General features: G+C 38.5%; 1 protein-coding gene and 1 long non-coding RNA gene across 3 annotated transcripts in view; both read left to right on the forward strand.

The window, feature by feature from the left end:
• KCNIP4 (potassium voltage-gated channel interacting protein 4) overlaps nucleotides 1-24,429 on the forward strand; it is a 1,317,771-nt gene that overhangs the window by 549,936 nt on the left and 743,406 nt on the right. The window lies entirely within an intron of this gene.
• Nucleotides 1,287-24,429, forward strand: part of LOC147370905 (uncharacterized) — a 49,278-nt gene continuing 26,135 nt past the window's right edge. Inside the window, exon 1 of the long non-coding RNA XR_015165605.1 lies at nucleotides 1,287-1,333. This is a non-coding gene — a long non-coding RNA (uncharacterized LOC147370905). The remainder of the gene's footprint in view (nucleotides 1,334-24,429) is intronic.

Here is a 24,429-nt window from a genome sequence, read left to right on the forward strand (position 1 = left end):
TGATACATTGTCTGCCTCCAAAATGATGTCATGGACTTCTCCCATTTGAATGCTTGAATCTCATCCCACAGCTGAGCCAGTAGCTGTAAGAACCTATGTCCTCACATGTGAAATGGAAACAATGACATACCTGTCTGGCAAATATAATATGGGATTAAAATTATGTAGTGATCATAATGCCTTTGTGAAAAAGCAAATCAAGCGGATTGAGTGTCCCTCTTCCACAACCTGTAGAAACTAGTTTATACAAATGTTTCTGAGCACAAAGTGAAAATACAAGGAAAGCTCCATTAATATAATCATGACAATATATAAAATGCCTAACTTCTAAAACTTTAGAGATAAAGGCCATCAGTAATTTTCTCATTATTTTTACCTAATTCCTTAAATTTTTTGTATGTTTTAATTAATATTTTATTTAAAGGTATATTACATGGCTTATCAATTTAGAATACTTCAGAGAATTAAAAATTCAATTAAGCACATAATACAAAAGTGTTAACAGTAAATTTAAAATACTAGTTTAAGCTCTAAATTTTCCATCTCTGTCACCATATGGGAAAACATCACCTGTGCTCACAATAAATTTTTAAAATTGAAGTACTTATAGTTGTATAATGTGTTAATTTCTTCTATGCAGCAAAGTTATTCCATTAGACATTTTTGGTTTTCACAGGATATTTAATATAGTTCCCTATTCTATATCAGATCAGATCAGTCGCTCAGTCGTGTCCAACTCTTTGCGACCCCATGAATCGCAGCACGCCAGGCCTCCCTGTCCATCACCAACTCCCGGAGTTCACTCAGACTCAGGTCCATTGAGTCAGTGATGCCATCCAGCCATCTCATCCTCTGTCGTCCCCTTCTCCTCCTGCCCCCATTCCCTCCCAGCATCAGAGTCTTTTCCAATGAGTCAACTCTTCGCATGAGGTGGCCAAAGTACTGGAGTTTCAGCTTCAGCATCATTCCCTCCAAAGAAATCCCAGGGCTGATCTCCTTCAGAATGGACTGGTTGGATCTCCTTGCAGTCCAAGGGACTCTCAGGTCTTATTGTTATCCATTTTATATATAATAGTTTGCATCTACTAATCCCGAACTCCCACTCCATCCCTCTCCCACCCCGTCCACCGCAGCAACCACAAGTGTGGTGTCTGTGTCTATGAGTCTGTTTCTGTTTCAAGATAAGTTCATTAGTGTCATATTTTAGACTCCACAGATAAGTGATATCACACGGGATTTGTCTTTCTCTTTCTCTTTCTGACTTACTTCACTTTTAATAATCTCTAGGTTCATCCACATTTCTACAAATGGCATCACTTCATTATTTTTATAGGTGAGTAGTATTTCACTGTATATACGTACTACATCTTCTTTAGTCACTCCTCTGTTGATGGTGATCTGTTGCTTTCATAGCTTGTTTATTGTAAATAGTGCTGCAGTGAACACTGGGGTACATGTATCTTTCTGAATTACAGTTTTGTCTGAGTATATGCCCAGGATTGGGATTGCTGGATCATATGGTAGCTCTATTTTTATTTTGTTAAGGTACCTCTATACTATTCTCCATAGTGGTTGTACCAATTTACAGTCCCACCAACAGTGTAGGAGGGTTTGCTTTCACTATACCCTCTCCAGCATTTATCATTTGTATACTTTTTTCCCATTTTTAATTGGTGGATAATTATTTAACAATGCTGTGTTGGTTTTGCCATATAACGTGAATCAACCATAAGTATGTATGTGTGTGTGTGTGTGTGTGTGTGTGTGTGTGTATCCCCCCTCCCTCTTGAACCTTCCTCCTACCCCCTCATCCTACTCCCTCGGGGTTGTCACAGAATGCTGGGCTGGGCTGCCCGTGTTGTTCAGCAGCTTCCCACTAGCTTTCTGTTTGACAGATGGTGGTATATGTATGCCAAAGCTTCACTCTTGGTTTGTCCACCTGCTGTGTCCACAGAGCATCCTCTTCATCTGTGTTTCTGTTCCTGCCATGCAGAAAGATTCATCAGTATCATTTTTTTAGATTCCGTATATATGCATTGACATGTTTTTTTTTTTCCTGACTTCACTCTATATGACTTAACTTCACTCTATATGACTTAACTTCACTCTATATGACCACTCTATATAACTTCACTCTATATATGCATTGACGTGATTTTTTTTTTTTCCTGACTTAACTTCACTCTATATGACCAGGTTAATCCACCTCATTTCAACAGACTCAAATTTGTTCCCTTTTATGGTTGAGTAATATTCCATTGTCTATATGTACCTCAACGTCTTTACCCATTCATCTGTCAATGGGCATCTATCGTTCATGTTTTGATGATGGCCATTCTGACTAGTGTGAGGTGGCTTCTCATTATAGTTTTGATTTGCATTTTTATAATAATTGGCAATGCTGAATATCTTTTTCATGCATCTTCTTTGGAGACATGTCTGTTTAGTTTTTCTGCCCATTTTTCAACTGGGTGTTTGTTGTTGTTGAGCTGTATGAGCTGTTTGAAGATTAAGACCTTGTCAGCCACATTGTTTGCAAATATTCCATAGGTAGTCTTTTCATTCTGTTTATACTTTCATTTGCTGTGCAAAAGCTTTTAAGTTTAATTGCACCCTATTTGCTATTTTTGCTTTTATTTATATTGCCTTAGAAAACTGCCCTAAGAAAACACTGGTATGATTTATGTCAGAGAATGTTTTCCTGTGTTCTCTTCCAGGAGTTTTTGGTGTCCTATCTTATGTTTAAGTCTATAAGTCATTTTGAGTTTCTTTCTTTATTTCTTTCTTGTATGGTGTGAGAGTGCGTTCTAATTTCATTGATTTACAACGTTCCCATAGTCCCTTGGAGAAGAGACTTTCTCCCGTTGTGTATTCTTGCCTTCTTTGTTGAAGATTAGTTGACTGTAGGAGTGTGGGTTTATTTCTGAGCTCTCGATTCTGTTCCATCAATCCATGTGATGGTTTTTGTGCCAGCACCACACTGTTTTGATCACTGTGCGTGCATGCTAAGTCACTTCAGTCGTGTCTGACTTTTTGCGACCCTATGGACTATAGCCTGCCAGGCTTCTCAGTCCATGAGATTCTCCTGGCAAGAATACTGGAGTGGGTTGCCACGCCCTCCTCCAGGGGATCTCCCCCACCCAGGAATCGAACCGATGTCTCTTGAATCTCCTGTATTGGTAGGCAGTTTCTTTACCACTAGTACCACATGGGAAGCCCTTTGATTACTGTAGCTTTGTAATATAATCTGACATCTGGGAGGGTTATGTCTCCTGCTTTATTCTTTTTCCTCAGGATTGCTTTAGCAATTCTGGGTCTTTCATGTTTCCATATAAACTTTAGGATGATTTGTTCTAGTTCTGTGGAAAATGCCATGGGTAATTTGATAGGGATCACATTAAATCCATAGATTGCTTTAGGTAGTATGGCCATATAAACAACATTGATTGTTCCAATCCAAGAACATGGGATATCTTTCCATTTCTTTGTAATTCCCTAACTGCCTAATCTCTTTCCTCTACCCAATTAAGAAATCAATTAGGACCTTAGAAATGGTAGTTTACTGTCCTAATTTCAATCAGCCCACAGCTAACACGAGGAAAGGGTATTTGAGTTACCTTTCTCTAGGAAAACAGAGCATTTTATTAGGCCTATGAAAAGTTATGACCAACCTAGACAGCATATTCAAAAGTAGAGACATTACTTTGCCAACAAAGGTCCGTTTAGTCAAGGCTATGGTTTTTCCAGTGGTCATGTATGAATGTGAGAGTTGGACTGCGAATAAAACTGAGCACTGAAGAATTGATGCTTTTGAACTGTGGTGTTGGAGAAGACTCTCGAGAGTCTCTTGGACTGCAAGGAGATCCAACCAGTCCATTCTAAAGGAGATCAGTCCTGGGTATTCTTTGGATGGACTGATGCTAAAGCTGAAACTCCAATACTTTGGCCACCTCATGCGAAGAGTTGACTCATTGGAAAAGACTCTGATGCTGGGAGGGATTGGGGGCAGGAGGAGAAGAGGACGACAGAGGATGAGATGGCTGGATGGCATCACTGACTCGATGGACGTGAGTCTGAGTGAACTGTGGGAGTTGGTGATGGACAGGGAGGCCTGGCGTGCTGGGATTCATGGGGTCGCAAAGAGTCGAACACGACTGAGCGACTGAACTGAAAGGTGAAAGTTTTCCCTCAGTACCTACAGCAGGACTGATGGTAAAAGGAACCCAGAGCATGAGCTACACAAAGTAAAGGACTTGTCCAAACCTGATTCTCAAACTTAAGCATGCCCCTAAGTCCCCTGCAGCACTCGCTAAAACACAGGTTTCTGGGCCTCACTTCAAAAATTATTACTTAATGGATCTGAGAGTGGAGAAGTGCTGACATTTATATTTATAATAATTCCCATGTGATGCTGATGCTGCTGGTTCAGGGACCACATTTTGAGAATCACAGAACTGAAAGCATTGATACTCAGCCCTAGCTATTCATCTGTGTCAACCTGCTGATAGACAGCTAGATTTGTTAATATCCCAACAAGTACAGGCTTCCGGAGAGGGCAATCTATTTGTTAATCTTTTTTATTAGTACCTGGGGCTTGAATCAGGAATCTGGCCAAGAATTCTCTTGTAACACACTTCCTCCCTGTGACTTTTCAGTGTGTCAACAAAGACTCTCTGAGTTCGTAATTACCCTTGCTCTCTGGGACCCAGGAGGCTATCTGGTCAAAGCATTGAGAGATGCAAGATAAGCCACATCCAGTTGCCTTTCCTTTCGGCACTTGGCTCTGCCACTTAACACCCATACGACTGGAACAAACTAGCTTTCATCTCTTAAAGTATAAGTAACACCTTACATGTTTATGTGAACAAACAGAAGGTCGGAGTGAAAAGTGGGAGCACAATAAATGTTCTATATTGCTTATACTCCCTGAATTGTTGCTTTCCCCTTTTTCTTCCCTTCCTTTATTCCTGTCTTTCTTCCTTTACTCCCTGCCACACTTTCAGTGTGAAAAAAAAACAACAAACAAGAGGGAGATTCCCCCCTTTTCCTACCTCTCCCAGATGGTTCTACAAGGCCTTCTTTTTGCCCACATCTTGTTTTCCGTCTCTGGAGTCTGACCGCACTTAAAGACCCCAGACTTCACATGTCCCAGCATACACTAGTAAGATGACCCTGTGAGGCAACATAGAACATGTTCTGAAACATAGTTTTATGAACTATGTTTTATGTACATTCTCAGTATTACCTGCACTGTCTCTAATTCTTTCCTTGTAATGCAGCACTGTCATAATTATGGCATAAGTTACATAAAAGCACAAAAACACAACTTAGAAACATCCCAAAGAACTGAATGTTTTAAAAATGCACATGTCTGGCTACTCGTGTGATGAGGTCATGTATTAAAATATGAAAAATAGGGACCCATTTAATAACGCTGGCATCAGGGATAAGACAGCCTATCTTCTAAGTTCTCTCTTCTGTATCAAGTCTTCTCAGCTGTAGACCTTGCATTTAAGCAGATGTGCCTCGCCACACTGCACTGAGACTGGGAACTAATGGACCTGATTCTCATTGGGGTCTCAATAATTCTGGTATTCAAATAAATGAATTACTGCCTTCCAAGGAGAGTTGTCATGTTGTTGTTGAACTTTAGAGGGCAGTAGAGGAACTGTATGAAGAATCCCTAGCTGACCAGGAAAAACATTTTGCTTTCCCGTGTTACTTCTATGAAGCTTTATCTTTATAAGAAAAGTAAAGGATTATATTTTAAAATGTGCTTGTAGTCTATTTTTTTAAAGAAGAGACTGAATTGTAGTATATTTCATATATGAGACATTTATTTTCTCTGAAAAAATTATTGTGAAAAAATTCAAAACATTTTAAAAAGGAATTATTGACTATAACAAAATGATATAGAGTTTATTTTTAAAATGTTTTATTCTGTGCATATTTTACAATATAAGTTTAGTAGGACAAAAATAGTTTTGAAAACTGGTGGCTGTGTGTAAAGAGTTAATATTGAACAATGTGTTCAAAAATATGAATTTCAAAGGTAATAAGAAAACTATTTTGCTTTAAGAATTTAAAAACGTTAAACACCTTAAACAGGACTTACTTTTTTTGGTTGGAAAGTTAGAGTTCACTTAACTAAATCAAATTTTGTCCAAACCTTGAGACTCACAATATCTGAATTCAGCCATCATACAGTTGAAAGCAAAATTATTTAAAAAGCACTTTCCAAGGTCTTTCTTAAGCCAGAAATGATGCTCAGCCTGGATTTCCTTTTGCTTTCTGGTGACCCCAGATCCACAGGCACACAGCCACCACTGTGATTCCAGTTCCCATAAAGAGGGACACTGTTAGGTGTGAAGAGCCACATTCACAACCTAGACAGTTCCAGGTATGAATCACTGCAAGTCTCCGATGCAGGAGAACAAGAATGCACTGTGTGGGATGAGTGGTCAAGGCAGAGCCTACCGAGCTTTCTCTTGATCTGTGATGTTTCCTTTGGGGATTGGGTCTTTCTTGCCCTCTCTGCACTGGTGACAGCGGGTTTGCTCAGAGCTAGTGTGCTTGCAGTGGAAGCCCAGAGCTTGCACTTTGCAATAGGCTTGTTCCTTGTTTGCCCAGATTATATCCCATTGCTACACAAGAGTGTAAGCTCAGGACTTGCTCGCACACTTGGCCTTTCTGATGTTTATTGTCCTTCCTGCTGCTGCTCCTAAGTCGCTTCAGTTGTGTCCCACTCTGTGTGACCCCATAGACGGAAGCCCACCAGGCTCCCCCGTCCCTAGGATTCTCCAGGCAAGAACCCTGGAGTGGGTTGCCATTTCCTTCTCCAATGCATGAAAGTGAAAAGTGAAAGTGAAGTCACTCAGTTGTCTCCGACTCTGTGAGACCCCATAGATGGCAGCCCACCAGGCTCCCCTGTCCCTGGGATTCTCCAGGCAAGAACACTGGAGTGGGTTGCCATTTCCTTCTCCAATGAGTGAAAGTGAAAAGTGAAAGGGAAGTCGCTCAGTTGTGTCCGACTCTAGCGACCCCATGGACTGCAGCCTACCAGGCTCTGCCATATTGTCCTTCCTAGTACATTTTAATGGTTTTAGTAACTGATAATCCTTGTCTTCTGGCTTTCTTGTCCTTTTTGGCTGTTCATCTTGGAATCTATCTTCTCTACCTCTTTAGAACCTGGGTTTAAGAAATCAGGCATGTGATTATGTAGCCCTGTACTTTCTCCAGTAAACTAACTGGAAGCTCATCAATCTGTCCTATTCATAACTCTCACAGGGAATCCTCTGGAGCAGATTTTCTGGGTTTGTTACCATCAGTACCATCTGTAAAAATAGCAGGATCTTTCCAGATCTGCTGATGCTACCCAAGCCTCTCTGCCCACGCAGATATCAGGAGGTTTCCTAAAGTTTTATGTCTCTCGTTTGTCAGTATGGCCACACCCTCAGTGACCCTGAGCCACCTAGCTTTCAGAATATGACCTGACCAGTGTAGCGTGCCCATTTGACACAACAAAGTGGAAGAGGTCCTCAGAAACGTCAAAAATTCATCACAGTGGTCTTCTAATTTTCAAAAAATGCCATGCTTCTTTTATTCAAAAATCATAGTAATTATAACACAGAAGGATTCCAGGAGTCCCAAAATTTCAATTCCAAAATTTTCTTTTAAAAAAAAATTCTATTGAAATATAGCTGATTTATAATGTGTAAGTTTTAGGTGTACAGCTGCGGTGATAAGTCGCTTCAGTCGTGTCCGACTCTGTGCGACCCTGTGGACTGTAGCCCGCCAGGCTGCTCTGTCCATGGAATTCTCCGGGCAAGAATACTGGAGTGGGTTGCCATTCCCTTCTTCAGGGGGATCTTCCTGACCCAGGGATCAAACCAGCATGTCTTATGTCTAACCTGCGTTGGCAGGCGGGTTCTTTACCACTAGCGCCACCTGCTGTACACCTGGAAGTGTACAGCAAAGTGATTCAATTATTTATGTGTAATCTTTTTCATTATAGCTTATTAGATTCTTTTTTAGATTCCTTAGATTCTTTTTCATTATAAGTTATTACAAGTACTGAATACAGTTCTCTGTGATTACAGTAGTCCTTGTTGGTTATCTATTTTATATATGGTAGTGTGTATATTTTAATCTCGAGAAGGAAATGGCAACCCACTCCAGTATTCTTGCCTGAGAAATCCCATGGACAGAGGAGGCTACAGTCAGTCCCTGGGGTCACAAAGAGTCAGACACGAATTAGCGACTATACAACAACCACATATTTTAATCTCAGACTCCTAATTTATCCCCCCTCTCCCTTTCCCCTTTGGTAACCATACATTTATTTTCTATGTCTATGAGTCTATTTCTGCTTTGTAAATAAGTTCTTGTGTGTCATTTTTTAGATCCACAAATAAGTGACATCATATGATATTTGTCTTTCTCTGACTTCATTTAGAATGATAATTTCGGTCCGTCCATGTTGCTGTAAATGGCAGTCTCAATCCTTTCATGTCTTGGCTAATAGTACTGCATGAACATAAGGGTACGTGTTTCTTTTTGAATTATAGTTTTCAACTTTTCCACATAGGCCCAAGAGTGGAATCACTGGATCATATGATAACTCAATTTTTAGTTGTTTTTAAGGAACCTCCATACTGTTCTCCAAAGTGGATGCACCAATTTTTTAATACATTCCCTCTGACAGTGCAGGAGGGTTCCTTTTCTCCGTACCCTCTCCAACATTTATTATTTGTAAACATTTTGATGGTCATTCCAGCCAGGGACTTCCCTGATGGTCCAGTGGCTGAGACCCCTGTGCTTCCAAGGCAGGGAGCCCAGGTTTGATCCCTAGTTGGGGAACTAAGATCCCACATGCCACAACTAAGACCCAGCACAGCCAAATAGATATTTGGGGGCTTCCCAGGCAGCTCAGATGGTAAAGCGGCTGCCTGCAACGCAGGAGACCCGGGTTTGATCCCTGGGTCAGGAAGATCCACTGAAGAAGGAAATGGCAACCCATTCCAGTACTCTTGCCTGGAAAATTCCATGGATGGAGGCGCCTCACAGGCTACAGTCCATGGGGTTGCAAAGAGTTGGATACGACTGAGTGACTTCACTTTTACTTCTAACCAGTGTGAAGTAATACCGCATTATAGATTTGATTTGCAGTTCTCTAATAATTAGTGATATTGAGCATCTTTTCATGTGCCTGTTGGCCATCTATTTGTCTTCTCTGGAGGATTATCTGTTTAGATCTGCCCATTTTATGATTTATTTTTTTAATTGACCTGTATATGCTGTTTGTATATTTTGGAAATTAATCCCTTGTTGGTCACAATGTTTGCAAATATTTTCTCCAGTTTGTATGTTGTGTTTTCGTTTTATTTATAGTTTCCTTGGTGGCTCAGATGGTAAAGCATCTGCCTACAATGTGGGAGACCCGGGTTCGATCCCTGGGTCAGGAAGATCCCTTGGAGAAGGAAATGGCAACCCACTCCAGTATTCTTGCCTGGAAAATCCCATAGACTGAGGAGACTGGTAGGTTACAATCCATGGGGTCACAAAGAGTTGGACACAACTGAGCGATTTCTCTTTCACTTTACTATGAAAAAGCTCAAGAGTACTGGAGTGGGTTGCCATTGTTTAATTAGGCCACATTTAAAAATTTAAGTTTTAAATTTAAGTTTAATTAGGCCACATTTAAAAATTTTTGTTTTTATTTCTGTTGTTTTGGGAGATGTATCTGAAAAAATATTGCTGTAATTTATGTAAAAGAAAGTTCTACCTATGTTTTCCTCTAGGAGTTTCATAGTACCTGGTCTTGCATTTTTTAATCTAGTTTGAATTTATTTTTGTATGTGGCGTTAGAGAATGTTCTAGTTTTATTCTTTTATATGTAGCTGTCCAGTTTTCCCAGCACCACTTCTTGAAGAGACTATCTTTTTTCCATTGTGTATTGTCACCTCCTTTGTCGTAGATTGACTAAACGTGTGTGGGTTTATTTCTGGGCTATCTATCCAGTTCCATTGATCTATATGTCTTTGTGCCAGTACCGTATTGGCAGAAAACCAGTTCCACAATTTTCATTGTATATTCTGATATCTTCCTCAGGCATGTCTCCTATGAGTTCTATATGGTCCTCCATTTGAGCACGGGCTCATGAAGATAAACATCTCGTGTTGCTTCTTTTCACGTATCATTTTGGGGAATAAGATGGTCATGGTTTTGCAACCCATTCATTCTAGTGCAGTAACTTGCAAGTGGTTCCACCATTACTAGGGAAGGGGTACCAGTTCTCATGGGAAGCTGCACATATTAAGGCAGAGTGTCTATAGACATATAAGCTCCCACAGAAAATCTAAAGAGAGAGAAAGGCAGAGAAAGTTGTCAGGTTGAACAGATATTTCTTTCAGGCATCTGTCACATTTCCTCAGCCTTTTTAATCAAACCAAAATGTATACTGTGTGCCCAATAGAGCAGCAATTCTGTTGTGGAATCATCTTTAAACAAGAAAAATAATATCAAGCCCAAATGAAAAGTTACTGTATCAGTTTTCTTTTATTTTATGTTTAGATCTTTGCCATGCTGTGTGTCAGAAAAGATTTCTGACTATGAAAAGTCTCAGGGTCAAGGAAAGGGGGGTTGTTTCCTTAACGTGTAGGGTGGTAAATATAATAATAGACACTGACATGTTCTCTCTTTCAGGATTAGATAAATCTGTTCCACTTCTACTGATCAATGCTCTGGATGGTTCCACATTATGACTTGAGGGTGGGTTGACAGCATACATTTTGGGAAGACCCAGCCAACTCTCAAGTATTTTGATTTTCCTGATGTAATATAGGAGCTCCATTTGGAAATATTACATGGGGTATTTTCTGTAAGTGGGATGGAGTTTTGAGGACATTGCAGAAATGTGTTGTACCTTTATTATTAAAACATGCTGAGTATTATTTGATCTATTTCACTGTCTCTCATACTTTTTTTTTAAACTCTTACTTTCTCCCACTTTTTATTCTGAAGTAATTTCAAGACCTTTTAGTGATATGGGTCATCACTATGATAATTATCATTGAACTAGCAGTGAACATGTTAGTTAATGGATGGTATTTGTTGATAAAATGCCAGATAATTATTTATAATAGCTCATTTTGGGGAAGAACAAGTCCATAAGAATTAGGTTAATGATCGATCTGTTATCTGACCTAGATTAAGGAACTGTCTGGGTCACCGTTGAGAAACGAAGTTCCCTGAAGTGTCAGATATATCTATTGCATATTATTAACACTGTCAATATGACCCTGGAATTCAGCGTTTACTGTACATGATTTAGCTGGGTGAATCCTAAGGATTTGGGGATTTCAGTAACCTGAATAAATGGAAGAAGTACGGCAGCAACAGAAAGAGGCAGGAGAGTGAGCCTGGCTTCAAGTAGCAGTACATGCAGAGGGGGTGCTTAGAATACAAAACATCATGGAGAACTTGAGTGTTACAGGGATAAGATGCTAATGTCGAGCAGCTGTATGGGACCAGGTGATCAGTTCATTCATGGTGGAATTCTAGCTGATAGCCAAAGAAACAGGAAGATGTTCGACTCCATCCTTACCCATCCTTGCCTACCAAAAGAGTACCAGTTGTTTGCAGGTACTGGACAGGTTGAGAAGACAAAGTCAGCAATTTGGGCTTCAGAATGAGCTCAAATTCTTTCTTCTGAGAGTTTGACAGTAAAAAGAAATCAGAGTAAGAAGGTAAGGATTGTTATTTGTACATTGTAATCTACTATTCGAGGAGACTGCCACTATATGCCATATAGTTTAACATTTATTACAATCCTATAAGATTTGTTTTCATGCCTGACTTCCAGATTGAAAGAGGAACAAAGAAGGTAAGCAAATTGTTCAATATCACATAACTTGTACGTTCTAAAGTCCAGTTTTTATCATAAATGGGTGTTGAATTTTGTGAAAAGCTTTTCCTGAATCTATTGAGATGATCAAATGGTTTTCATTCTTCAAATTGGTAATGTGGTGTATAACACTGATTGTAGATACTGAAAAGTACTTACTTCCCTGGGATAAATCTCAGTCATGGTGTATGATCCTTTTAATGTATTGTATTTGGTTTGCTAATATTTTGTTGAAGATTTTTGCATTTATGTTCATCAGTGATGTCAGCCTGTAATTTTTCTGATTTTAGTATCAGGGTGATGGTGGTCTCATAGAGTAAATTTGGGAGTGTTCCTTCCTCTGAAGTTTTTTTTGGAATAGTTTCAGAAGGCTAAGTGTTAACTCTTCTAAATATTTGATAGAGTTCACCTGTGAATCTGGTCTTTGATTTTTGTTTGTTGGGAATTTTTAAATCACAGTTTCAATTTCAGTAATTGAGATTGGCCTGTTCATATATTCTGTTTCTTTCTGGTTCAGTTTTGAGAGATTGTCACTTTCTAAGAATTTGTCCATTTCTTCCAGGTTGTCCATTTTATTGCATATAGTTACTTGTAATAGTCTCATGATTCTTTGTATTTCTGTGGTGTAAGTTGTAACTTTTTTTCTCCAGTTCTAATTTTATTAATTCAAGCTCTCTTTATCTTTTCAAAAAACGAGTTTTCAGTTTCATTGATCTTTTCTATTCTCTTCATATCTCTTTCATTTATTTCTGCTCTGAGCTTTGTGATTTTTTTTTTTTCCTTCTGCTAACTGGGTTTTGCTTGCTCTTCTTCCTCTAGTTGCTTTAGGTATAAGATTAGGTTGTTTATTTGGAATTTTTCTTATTTACTGAGGTAAGATTATATTGCTCTCTTCCCTCTTAGAGCTGTTTTTGCTGCATCGCACAGATTTTGGATCATCATGCTTTCACTTTCATTTGTCTCTAGGCTTTTTTGTGATTTTGTCTTTGGTCCATTGGATATTTAGTAGCATACTGTTTAGCCTCCATGTGTTTTTATTTTTTTAGTTTTTTCTCTTGTAGTTGATTTCTAATCTCATAGCATTGTAGTTGGAAAAAGATGCTTGTTTATGACTTCAGTTTTCTTAAATTTGCTAAGACTTGCTTTATGGCCCAGAATGTGATCTATCCTGGAGAATGTTTCATGTACACTTTAAAAGAATGTGTATTCTGTTGCTTTTCAATGGAATGTTCTATAAATGTCAATTAAGCCCCCCAGGACACTGGACATTAACCTAGATTGCTGATGAAAAGTAAGTAAACTGAGTTCTGATTCCCACTGACTTGTACACTGGGGTATTCAGTTAAGCAGTCCTTTGTGCTTAGACCTAGAACTGATTGACTGAGGCAAGGGAAGGGATATGTGGTGAATCCTGTGAGTAGAAAGCAGCCATTAGTCCAGCTTTAATCTGGAAAAGGGAAAGTCATCCACCTGTTGACTTTGCCAAATTATTTCTTATTTTACTGTTTTTATGAGAAATGGAAAAACAGAATTAATGTATTATAGTTTAAATGTATTTATTAAAATTAAAAATAAATTCTCAACTAGTCAAAAGATCATGAAAATAGAAGACTTAAACACCACTATAAATAAGAGAATATACATTCTTCAAGAGCACATGGAACATTCTCCAGGATAAACCATATGTTAGCACATAAACCACAATAAATTTAAAAGGATTGAGATCATACAAAGCATAGTCTTAGATTACAATGGAATGAAATTAGAAATATATAACAAAAAGACACTTAGAAATCTATAATTATGGGAAATTAGGCACAAAACAAATAATAAATGGGTCAAAAAATTACCAGCAAAATTAGAAAGTACTTTGAGATAAAATGAATACTAAAACTTACTGGATGCAGCTAAAGCAGTGCTTAGAAGGAAATTTATAAGTGTCCATATTATAAAAAAGAAGAATCTCAAATTAATGACACGACTTGCCAACTTAAAAAAAATTAAATATGTATATATATAAGGCCACAGTCCATGGGGTTGCTAAGAGTTGGACATGACTGAGCAACTTCACTTTCACTTTTCACTTTCATGCATTGGAGAAGGAAATGGCAACCCACTCCAGTGTTCTTGCCTGGAGAATCCCAGGGATCGGGGAGCCTGGTGGGCTGCCATCTGTGAGGTCACACACAGTCGGACACGACTGAAGCGACTTAGCAGCAGCAGCATGTATAAAGAGCAAGTTAAACCCTCCAAAGCAGAAGAAAGTAAATAAGAAATTTAGAAACAAGTCAAATAGGAAAACAAAATCAATGAAATGTTTTGCAAAAGAAAAAAAATTATCTACATTGATCAAGAAAAAAAGGCTGAAATTAATAGGAGTGAGAGAGGAGACATCACTAGAGTTTACAGAAATAAGGGGAACACTGTAAAATCTGCATTCTACAAAATTAAATATCAGATTAGATGACATAACAAATTTTTAGAAAAATGAACTACCCATATTGACTCAAAATGAAATAGAAAATCTAAATAGATCTGTAACATGAAATGATATTTAATAAGTAATTTTAAAATAATTTATTATGGCTCCAGGTCAAATGGCTTCTTTGGTGAGTTCTGCCAGATATTTAAAGAATTAGAAGGTGAGGAAACAAACTCCAACTCATTTTAGGAGGCCAGTATTATTACCTGATACCAAAATCTGATGAAGACATTGCAAAAGACCAATATCTCTTATATATTGAGAAAAACTGCCAGAATATATTAGCAAACTGAAGACAGCAACATATAAAAAGAATTATACACTATGAACAAATGAGATTTGTCCCGGGAATGTAAGGTTATTTTAACATACAAAAATCAATTAACATAATTTTAAAACTCTATAGAATAAAGAATAAAAGCCATATGATCCTCTCAGTAAATACAGAAAAAGCATTTGGCAAAACACAACACCTTTTCATGATAAAAATCCCATTTGTTTATAATGCATAATCTATGGAAGAAGCTAAGAATAGATTATATAGACAAAAAACCTATAGCTAACATCATACTTATAGATGGAAGACAGAATGTTTTCCCTCTAGGATAAGGAAAATCAAGGATGTCTACTGCTGCCATTTTAACGTGATATTTTAAAGAAGTTTTAACCAGGGCAGTTAGGCAAGGAAAAAAATAGAAATACATCCAGACTGAATAGGAAGAAATAAAATTATCTCTTTTTTGTAGATAATGTCATTTTATAAAATTATCTCTTTTTTGTAGATAATGTCATTTTATATTTAGAAAATCCTGAGGAATCCACACACACACACACAACTATCAGAGCTAATAAACAAGTCCAGAAAGCTTGAAGTATAAATATCAATATACAACTATCAGTTGTATTTTTTCTCATCTTTTCTCATCTTTATTGAATTTTTTACAGTATTGCATTTATGGTTTTTTTTTTTTTTTGGTAGTGAGGCAAGGTATGTGAGATCTTAGCTCCCTGATCAGGGATCAAACCCACACCCCCTGCATTGAAAAGCAAAGTCCCTATCAATTGTATTTTTATGTACTACCAATGTATAATCAGAAAATGAAATTAAGTAATATATATTTTTTGATTTTGTCATAAATGGAATTCTCTTAAGAATAAGTTTAAGAAAAAAAATGAAAGCTTATACTCTGAAACTCCAAAATATTGTGAAAGACTAAATTGAAAGATATTTCATGTTCTTGGATCAGCAGACTTAATATTATTAAAATGATATCCTTATCAAAGCAATCTACAGATTTACCACAATCCCTGCTTTGCTAGTGACTCACATAGTCAAGATTCTGTCTGCAATGCAGGAGACACAGGTTCGATCCCTGGGTCAGGAAGATCCCCTGGAGAAGGGGATGGCAACCCACTCTAGTATTCTGCCTGGAGAATCCCATGGACAGAGGAAACTGATGGACTACAGTCCATGGGGTTGCAAAGAGTCGGACATGAATAAGTGACTAACGCTGTCACTGTTCACTTTCTATCATAATCCCAGCTGGCATTTTTTTTTTTTGACAGAAATTGACAAGCTGGCCTTAAAATTCACGTGGAAATTAGAGACTAATAGAGCAATCTTATAAAAGGACAAAGTTAGAGAAATCATATTCCTCAATTTTAAAGCTTCCTAAAATGCTACAGTAATCAAAAAAGTATATGATAAGAAAGGACACAACTAAAATAAGGATAAACATATAGGTAAAAAGTGCAGTGAATAGACCTTCAGATTTATGGTCAGTGATTTTTGACAAGAGCGTCAAAACAAAGGGTGCCAGAAAACTGGACATCAACCTGCAAAGAATAAAATTGGATCTCTTCTTTATAATGCACATAAAAATGAACTCAAGTGGATTATATTCCTAAATGAAATTCATAAGAAAACAGAGTATATCTTCACGACCTTGGTTAGATGAGAGGTTCTTAGACAGGACACCAAAAGCTCAAGTGACAAAAAAAGATAAATTAGGTCTGCATTAGAACCACAAGCTTTTCTGCTTCAAAGGGCAACATCAAAAAGTGCAAACATAACGCACAGAATGGGAGAAAATATTTGCACATTATTATATAAGATCAGGACAATTTGTATAGATGACAAAATAATCATAAACCAATACTGAAAACAGTCTAATTTGAAAAATGGGCAAAAGATCTGTATAGACATATCTCCAAGGATATATAAATGGCCAATAAACACATGAAAAAGATGCTAAACATGATTACCCATGAGAGGAATACAAACCAAAACTTAGTTGACAACAAACAACAAGTGGTGGGGATGTAGATGAGACCCCTGTGCATTGTTTATGGGACTGTATGTTGGTGCAGTCACTATGGAAAACAGTGTGAGTGTGAAGGTTCCAAAAAATTAAAAACCAGAATTGCCAGCAATTCATTTCTAGTTATTTACCTGAATAAAGCAAACACTAATTCAGAAATATATATGCACATTAATGTTTATTATAGCATTATTTACAGTAGCTATGGTAAGCAACCTAAGTGTCCACTGATAGATGAATGGTTAAAGATGTGGCATATATACATACATATACACACAATGGAATATTAGACATAAAAAAATGAAAATGAAATATTGCCATTAGTGATACCATGGATGGACCTAGAGAGTATTATCTAAGTGAAATTAGTCAGAGAGAGACAAATTTTACTGTGTGATTTCACTTATATTTGGAATCTAAATTACAAAACTAAAGAGCCTCTTGATGAAAGTTAAAGAGGAGAGTGAAAAAGCTGGCTTAAAACTCAACATTCAGAAAACTAAGATCATGACATCTGTCTCATCACTTCATGGCAAATAGGTCGGGAAGCAATGGAAACAGTGACAGACTTTACTTTCTTGGGCTCCAAAATCACTGCAGATAGTGACTGCAGTCATGAAATTAAAAGACACTTGCTCCTTGGAAAAAAGCTATGATCAAACTAGATAGCATATTAAAAGGCAGAGACATCACTTTGCTGACAAAGGTCTGTCTAGTCAAAGCTACGCTTTTTCCAGTGGTCATGTATGGATGTGAGAGTTGGACTATAAAGAAAGCTGAACACCAAAGAATGGATGTTTTTGAACTCTGTAGTGTTGGAGAAAACTCTTGAGAGTCCCCTGGACTGCAAAGAGATCAAACCAGTCAATCCTAAAGGAAATCAGTCCTGAATATTCATTGGAAGGACCGATGCTGAAGCTGAAACTCCAATACTTTGGCCACCTGATGCAAAGAACTGACTCCTTGGAAAAGAGCCTGATGCTGGGAAAGACTAAAGGCAGAAGGAAAAGGGGACAGAGGATGAGATGGTTGGATGGCATCACCGATTCAAAGGACATGAGTTTGAGCAAGCTCTGGGAGTTGGTGATGAACAGGGAAGCCTAGAGCTGCAGTTCATGGGGTCGCAAAGAGTAGGACATGACTGAGCAACTGAACTGAACTAACTGAAATTACAAAACAAACAAAACAAATAAAACAGGCTCGTGGATACAGAGGACAAACAAGTGCCTGTCAGAGGAGAAGGCTGGGAGGCAAAATTGGTGAAGGAGGTTAAGACGTACAACCTCCAGTTATAAAATAAACCACAGGGATATAATATACAAGATAAGGAATATGATGAGGAATACTGTAAAAACTTTGTACGGGTACAGATGGTTACTACGTTTATCCAACTACTTAATGTGTGCCCATGTCAAATCACTACTTAGTACATTTGAAACTAGCATACTATTGTATGTCACTTATATTTCAATTTAAAAAATAGAGATACTACTCCACACTCAATACTATGGCTGTAATAAAAAAAAGACAGATAACACGAAGTATTGACGAGGATATGGAAAAACTGGAACTCCATGCATTGCTAATGGGAATGTAAAATGGTACAGACTGCCTTCAAAAACAGTCTGGAAGTTCCTCAAAGCATTAAAATAGCCTTGCAGTATATATTAGTTTTCTGCTACTGCTGCTAAGTCGCTTCAGTCGTGTCCGACTCTGTGCGACCCCATAGACGGCAGCCCACCAGGCTCCCCCGTCCCTGGGATTCTCCAGGCAAGAACACTGGAGTGGGTTGCCATTTCCTTCTCCAATGCAGGAAAGTGAAAGGTGAAAGTGAAGTCGTTCAGTCGTGTTTGACTCTTAGCGACCCCATGGACTGCAGCATACCAGGCTCCTCCGTCCATGGGAGTTTCCAGGCAAGAGTTTTCTAGGGGTGCCATAATAAATGACTGCAAACTTGGTAGCCTAAAAAACAGCAATGTACCTTTATACAGTTCTGGATTTCAGAAGACTAAATAAAATCCATTGATAGGGATACACTTCCTCTGAAGTCTCTAGGTGAGACTTCTTTGCCTCCGCATTTTTGGTGACTCCAAGTGTTTCATAGTTTTTAGTTACATAACTACCGTCTCTGTTTTCATCTTCACATGGCCTTTTCATCAACATTTTTTCCTGTCTCAGAAGAACACTTGTCATTGGATTTAGGGCCCATCCAGTTAAAAGATGAGCTCATCTCAAGATCCTTAACTTAATTACATCTGTGATAAATTCCCATTCATAGATTCCAAGAGTTAGCCATCAATATATCTTGGCAGGGGGACATTACATCATGTGACCCAGCGATTCCCCTCCTAGGTATATACTCCAGAGAAATGAGAACACATTTCCAGGCAAAACTTTGTATGTGAGTGTTCACAATAGTATTATTTTTACTAGCCAAGAATTAGAAACACTAAATGTTCATCAATTCATTAATGAATAAATAAAATATGGCATACACATGCAATGGAGTATTATTTGGCAGTAGGAAGGAATAAAGTACTGATACATGCTACAATGTGGTTGAATATTGGAAAATATTATTCTAAGTGAAATAAGACAGGCACAAAAAAATATATTGTATAATTCAATTTATAGGGAAGTCCAGAACATCCTATAGAAACAGAAAGTGGATTAGTGGACCTCCAGGGAGGGGGTGTGTGGTGGGAGGGAAAGGAATAGACTACTAATGGGTCCACGTTTAGAGGATGATGAAATGCTCTAAAATTGATTGTGGTGATGGTTATACAACTCTGGGAATACTTTAAAGACCACGGAATTAGTCAGGTGAATTGTATGAGAATTATATCTTACTAAATCTGTTAAACAATAAATTTTGAATACTTACTTAGTAGATGATGTCGTGTTTGCTAGAGAGTGAATTCCCAAGAGCAAGAATTTGGACTTATTTATTTCTACCAGTGAGACTATAGATCAGCAGTCCGCAATTTTTTTGGTACCAGAGACTGGTTTTATGGAAGATGATTTTTCTACAGACTGGGTGGGGGGATGGTGTAGGGATGCTGCTGCTGCTAAGTCGCTTCAGTCATGTCCGACTCTGTGTGACCCCAAAGACGGCAGCCGGCCAGTCTTCCCCGTCCCTGGGATTCTCCAAGCAAGAACACTGGAGTGGGTTGCCATTTCCTTCTCCAGTGCATGAAAGTGAAAAGTGAAAGTGAAGTTGCTCAGTCGTGTTGGACTCTTAGCGACCCCATGGACTGAAGCCTGCCAGGCTCCTCCGTCCATGGGATCTTCCAGGCAAAAGGGTACCGGAGTGGGGTGCCATTGCCTTCTCCGGGTATAGGGATGATGCAAGCACATTACACTTAGTGCACTCTTTCTATTATTACATCAGCTCCACCTCAGATCATCTGGCATCCTCAGAGTTTGGGGAACGCTGCTATAGACTGCACACTGCAGGTGATCAGTGCATGTCTGTGGGAAAGAAAATAATTCAAGAGAGTGGAATCAACTTTGTGATAAGCTTACCAGAATGTCATGGAAGCAGAGAGAGGCAACACAGATGTGTTTATGGGAACCTGAGGATTTCTTTTATAGAACCAGCCTTTGGAGCTGGGTTTGGAAGGATAAAGAAAAGTGCACCAGGCAGGTAAGGAGGACAAAGGCTTATTATGCAAATAAACAGCCTGGATAAATGTGAGGCACAGAGAAGCAAGTTGACTCAGTTGACATACAGGATGCAACTGGAGAAGTGGCAAGAAAGTAGCCCAGAAACAAAAGTGGCAGCTGGATCTCAAAGAGCTTTTTATAAAAACACTTTTAGACATGAACATGTTTCCCAATGTGTACTTTAAGAAATTGCTTCTCAAATGTCTGTGGTAAGGACCAGGCTTTTTCTTTTTATTGTTATATTTAATCTATCATGGGCTTCCCTCGTGGCGCATCTGGTAAAGAATCTGCCTGCAATGCGGGAGACCTGGGTTCAATCCCTGGGTTGGGAAGATCCCCTGGAGAAGGGAAAGGCCACCCACTCCAGTATTCTGGCCTGAAGAATTCCATGGACTCTATAGTCCATGGGGTCACAAAGAGTTGGACACAACTGAATGACTTTCAGTTCTCTTCACTTCAATCTGTCATGAATGGATAGTGTTTAAAAAATATAGTAATATCTATGTTTCGATTCCTGCCTTGTAAATAGATTCATCAGCACCATTTTTCTAGATTCCATATGTATGATTATACAATATTTGTTTTTCTCTGTAGACATAGAGAACAGATTTGTGGACACAGCAGGGGAGGGAGAGGATGGGACAAATTGAGAGAACAGCATGGAAACATATACATTATCATATGTAAGACAGATATGGGAAGCTGCTGGATATGACACTGGGAGCTCAACCTAGTGCTCTGTGACGATCTAGAGGGGTGGAATAGGGAGGGTGAGAAGGAAGTTCAGGAGGGAAGTGACATGTGGGTACTTGTGGCTGATTCACATTATTGTATGGCAGAAACTGACATAGCATTGTAAAACAATTACTCTATTAAAAATAATTTTTAAAAAACCAAGATGATGATTTACTAGAAAAATGAACTGAGGGAAAACACACACACAAACAACAAAATTTTCTAAATCTTTACTCTTAATTTTTGTATTTTTCTCATTGCATATAAGTAATTTATTCTGAATGAGCACTGGTATACAAAGTACATTTTGAGCGGCACAGGTCTAAGAAACATATCTCAAAAGATATCCTGAGAGACCAGTGATCAAATGTGTATAAAAATCATCAGGAATTTTATCTGCTACATCCTCCCCCAGGAGATGCATAAACTGCATTATTGAATTTGAAAGCCCTAAGAAATCTTGCAGTAAATAGACTGACTTAAATTTGCTTAAACTGGCATTACAATTTTTTCATGTTTTAATTTGTTCATGAATACATTCATTTTATCTTTCATTAATTGGATGTTTGTTGAGTGCCTACTCTTTGCCCAGAAACATTCTAGGCACTGAGGATACAGACAAAAGTCATTGCTCTCATGTACTTTATGTCCCAGTAGAGAGACTGACAGTAAACTAATAAAGAAGATTAGAGTGAATTTGGTTATGATAAATCCTGGGGTGACAAATGAGGCAAAAACAGTGTCCAAGAAGGGGTGTTGCAGTTAAATATGTTCTCACTGAAGAGATGACATGTGGGTAAAAACCAACGGTGAGAAAGGAAGCTCTGCAGATGTGAAAAGGAGAGTGATTAAAAAGAGAGAATTATGTACAAAAGCCCTGATGCAGGTGGATTACTATAAATTTTAGCAAGACCTGGAACAAAATGTGTGGGAAGAGAGATTGGAGGGTGTCAGAAGGTAAGAGGGGGCCAGATCATGCAAGACATTGTATGCCTTTGTAAGGTCATAGCTTTTACTCTGATTAGGATTGGAAGCCATTGGAGGGTTGGATCAGACGAGTGATATCATCCAACTCGTGTTTTCATAGGACCAATTCTGGCTCTTCTGTAGAGAAGGTATTAAAGGAACAAAGCTTTAAGCAGGGAGATTATCTCCAAAAATTGCAGTAATTCAAGACTGATCGCTCAGTAGGTAGAGAATTTGCCTGCTATGCAGGAGACACAGGAGACTCAGGCTTAATCCCTGGGTTGCGAAGAACCTCTGGGAAGAAAATGGCAAGCCACTCCAGTATTTTTGTCTGAAAAATCCCATGGACAGGGGAGCCTGGCAGGGTACAGTCCAGTGGGTCACACAGAGCTGGACACTGAGTGACTAAACACAAGCTTAAGATGGACAAAGTTTAGGGTGAAGTATAAGAAATGGAGGTGGTTAAAGTGATTGGATTGTGAATATAGTATTACATATTATAAGGTAGTTCTAACAGGATTAGCTCATAGATTGGATGTGCAGTGTGAGATAAGACAAGAAAATATTGCTACTAAAGTGTTCAACCTCAGTAAGTAGACAAATTTAATTAATGACACAGAATACCACAATGGTGTGGTCACTCACTTAGAGTCAGACATTCTGCCTTCTGAAGTCAAGTGAGCCTTAGAAAGGATTACTATGAACAAAGCTAGTAGAGGTGGTGGAATTCCATTTGAGCTATTTTGAATCTTAAAAGATACTGCTAACTAAAGTACTGACTGCACTCAATATTCCAGAAAATTTGGAAAACTCAGAAGTGGCCACAGGACTAGAAAAGGTCAGTTTTCATTCCAATCCCAAAGAATGTTCAAACTACCACCACACAACCACACTCATTTCACATGTTAGCAAGGTAATGCTCAAAATCCTTCAAGCTAGGTTTCAATAGTACAGGAATCAGGAACTTTCAGATGTACAAGCTGGATAAAGGAAAGGCAGAGAAATCAGAGATCAAAATGCCAACATCCATTGGATCAGAGAAAAAGCAAGGGAATTTCAAAAAAACATCTACTTCTGTTTTGTTGACTATGCTAAAGCCTTTGACTGTGTGGATCACGACAGTGGAAAATTCTTAAAGAGATGGGAATACTAGTCCACCATACCTGCCTCTTGAGAAATCTGTATGCAAGTTAAGAAGCAACAGTTAGAACTGGACATGGAACAACAGACTGGTTCCAAATCAGGAAAGGAGTATGTCAAGGCTGTGTATTGTCACCCTGTTTAGTTAACTTACATGCAGAGTATATCAGGCAAAATGCCAGGCTGGATAAATTACAAGCTGGAATCAAGATTGCTGGAAAAAATATTAACAACCTCAGATATGCAGATGATACCACTTTAATGGCAGAAAGAAAGAGGAAATAAAGAGACTCTTGATGAGGGTGAAAGAAGAGAGTGAAAAGACTGACTTAAAACCCAACATACAAAAAATGAAGATCATGGCATCCAGTACCATCACTGCATGGCAAATAATGGGAAAACAATGGAGACAATGACAGCCTTTATTTTCTTCGGCTCCAAAATCACTTCAAACAGTGACTGCTGCTGTGAAATTAAAAGCTGCTTGCTCCTTGGAAGAAAAGCTATGACAAAACTAGACAGTATTAAAAAGCAGAGACCTCTCTTTGCTGACAAAGGTCCGTATAGTCAAAGCTGTAGTTTTTCCAGTAGTCATGTATGGATGTGAGAGCTGGACCATAAAGGCTGAGAGACAAAGAATTGATGCTTTTAAACTGTGGTCTGGAACATTGTTATTAGGCTATATCACAATACAAATATTTTTGGCATTAAAAAATAAGAAAAATAAAATTATGGTTCTGGAGAATAGTCTTGGGTGTCCCTTATACAGCAAGGAGATCAAACTAGTCAGTCTTAAAGAAAATCAACCCTGAATATTTGTTGAAAGGACTAATGATGAAGTTGAAGCTCCAATACTTTGGCTACCTGATGGGAAGAGCCAACTTATTAGAAAAGACCCTTATGCTGGGAAAGATTGAGGAAAGGAGGAGAAGGGGATGACAGAGGATGAGGTTGTTGGATGGCATCACTGACTTAGTGGACATGAGTTTGAGCAAACTCACAGAGATAGTGAAGGACAGGGAAGCCTGGCATGCTTTTCTTGGGGTCACAGAGTCAGACACAACCTAGCAACAGAACAACAACCTGTACTGAACTGCAGGAAGACTGGAGGAGGAGGAGGAGATTCGAAATTAGGACTATCAGGAGCTCAGTTTTCAATGTGATAATTTTGAGATGACTGGTAGACAGTCAGGTAGAGGTACCATGTAGGCCAT

The sequence above is a fragment of the Bos grunniens genome, chromosome 6 (genome assembly GCF_055505025.1).
Source record: "Bos grunniens cultivar Pamir isolate PY7600 chromosome 6, Bosgru_T2T1.0, whole genome shotgun sequence".
In the NCBI taxonomy this organism is placed as follows: domain Eukaryota; kingdom Metazoa; phylum Chordata; class Mammalia; order Artiodactyla; family Bovidae; genus Bos; species Bos grunniens.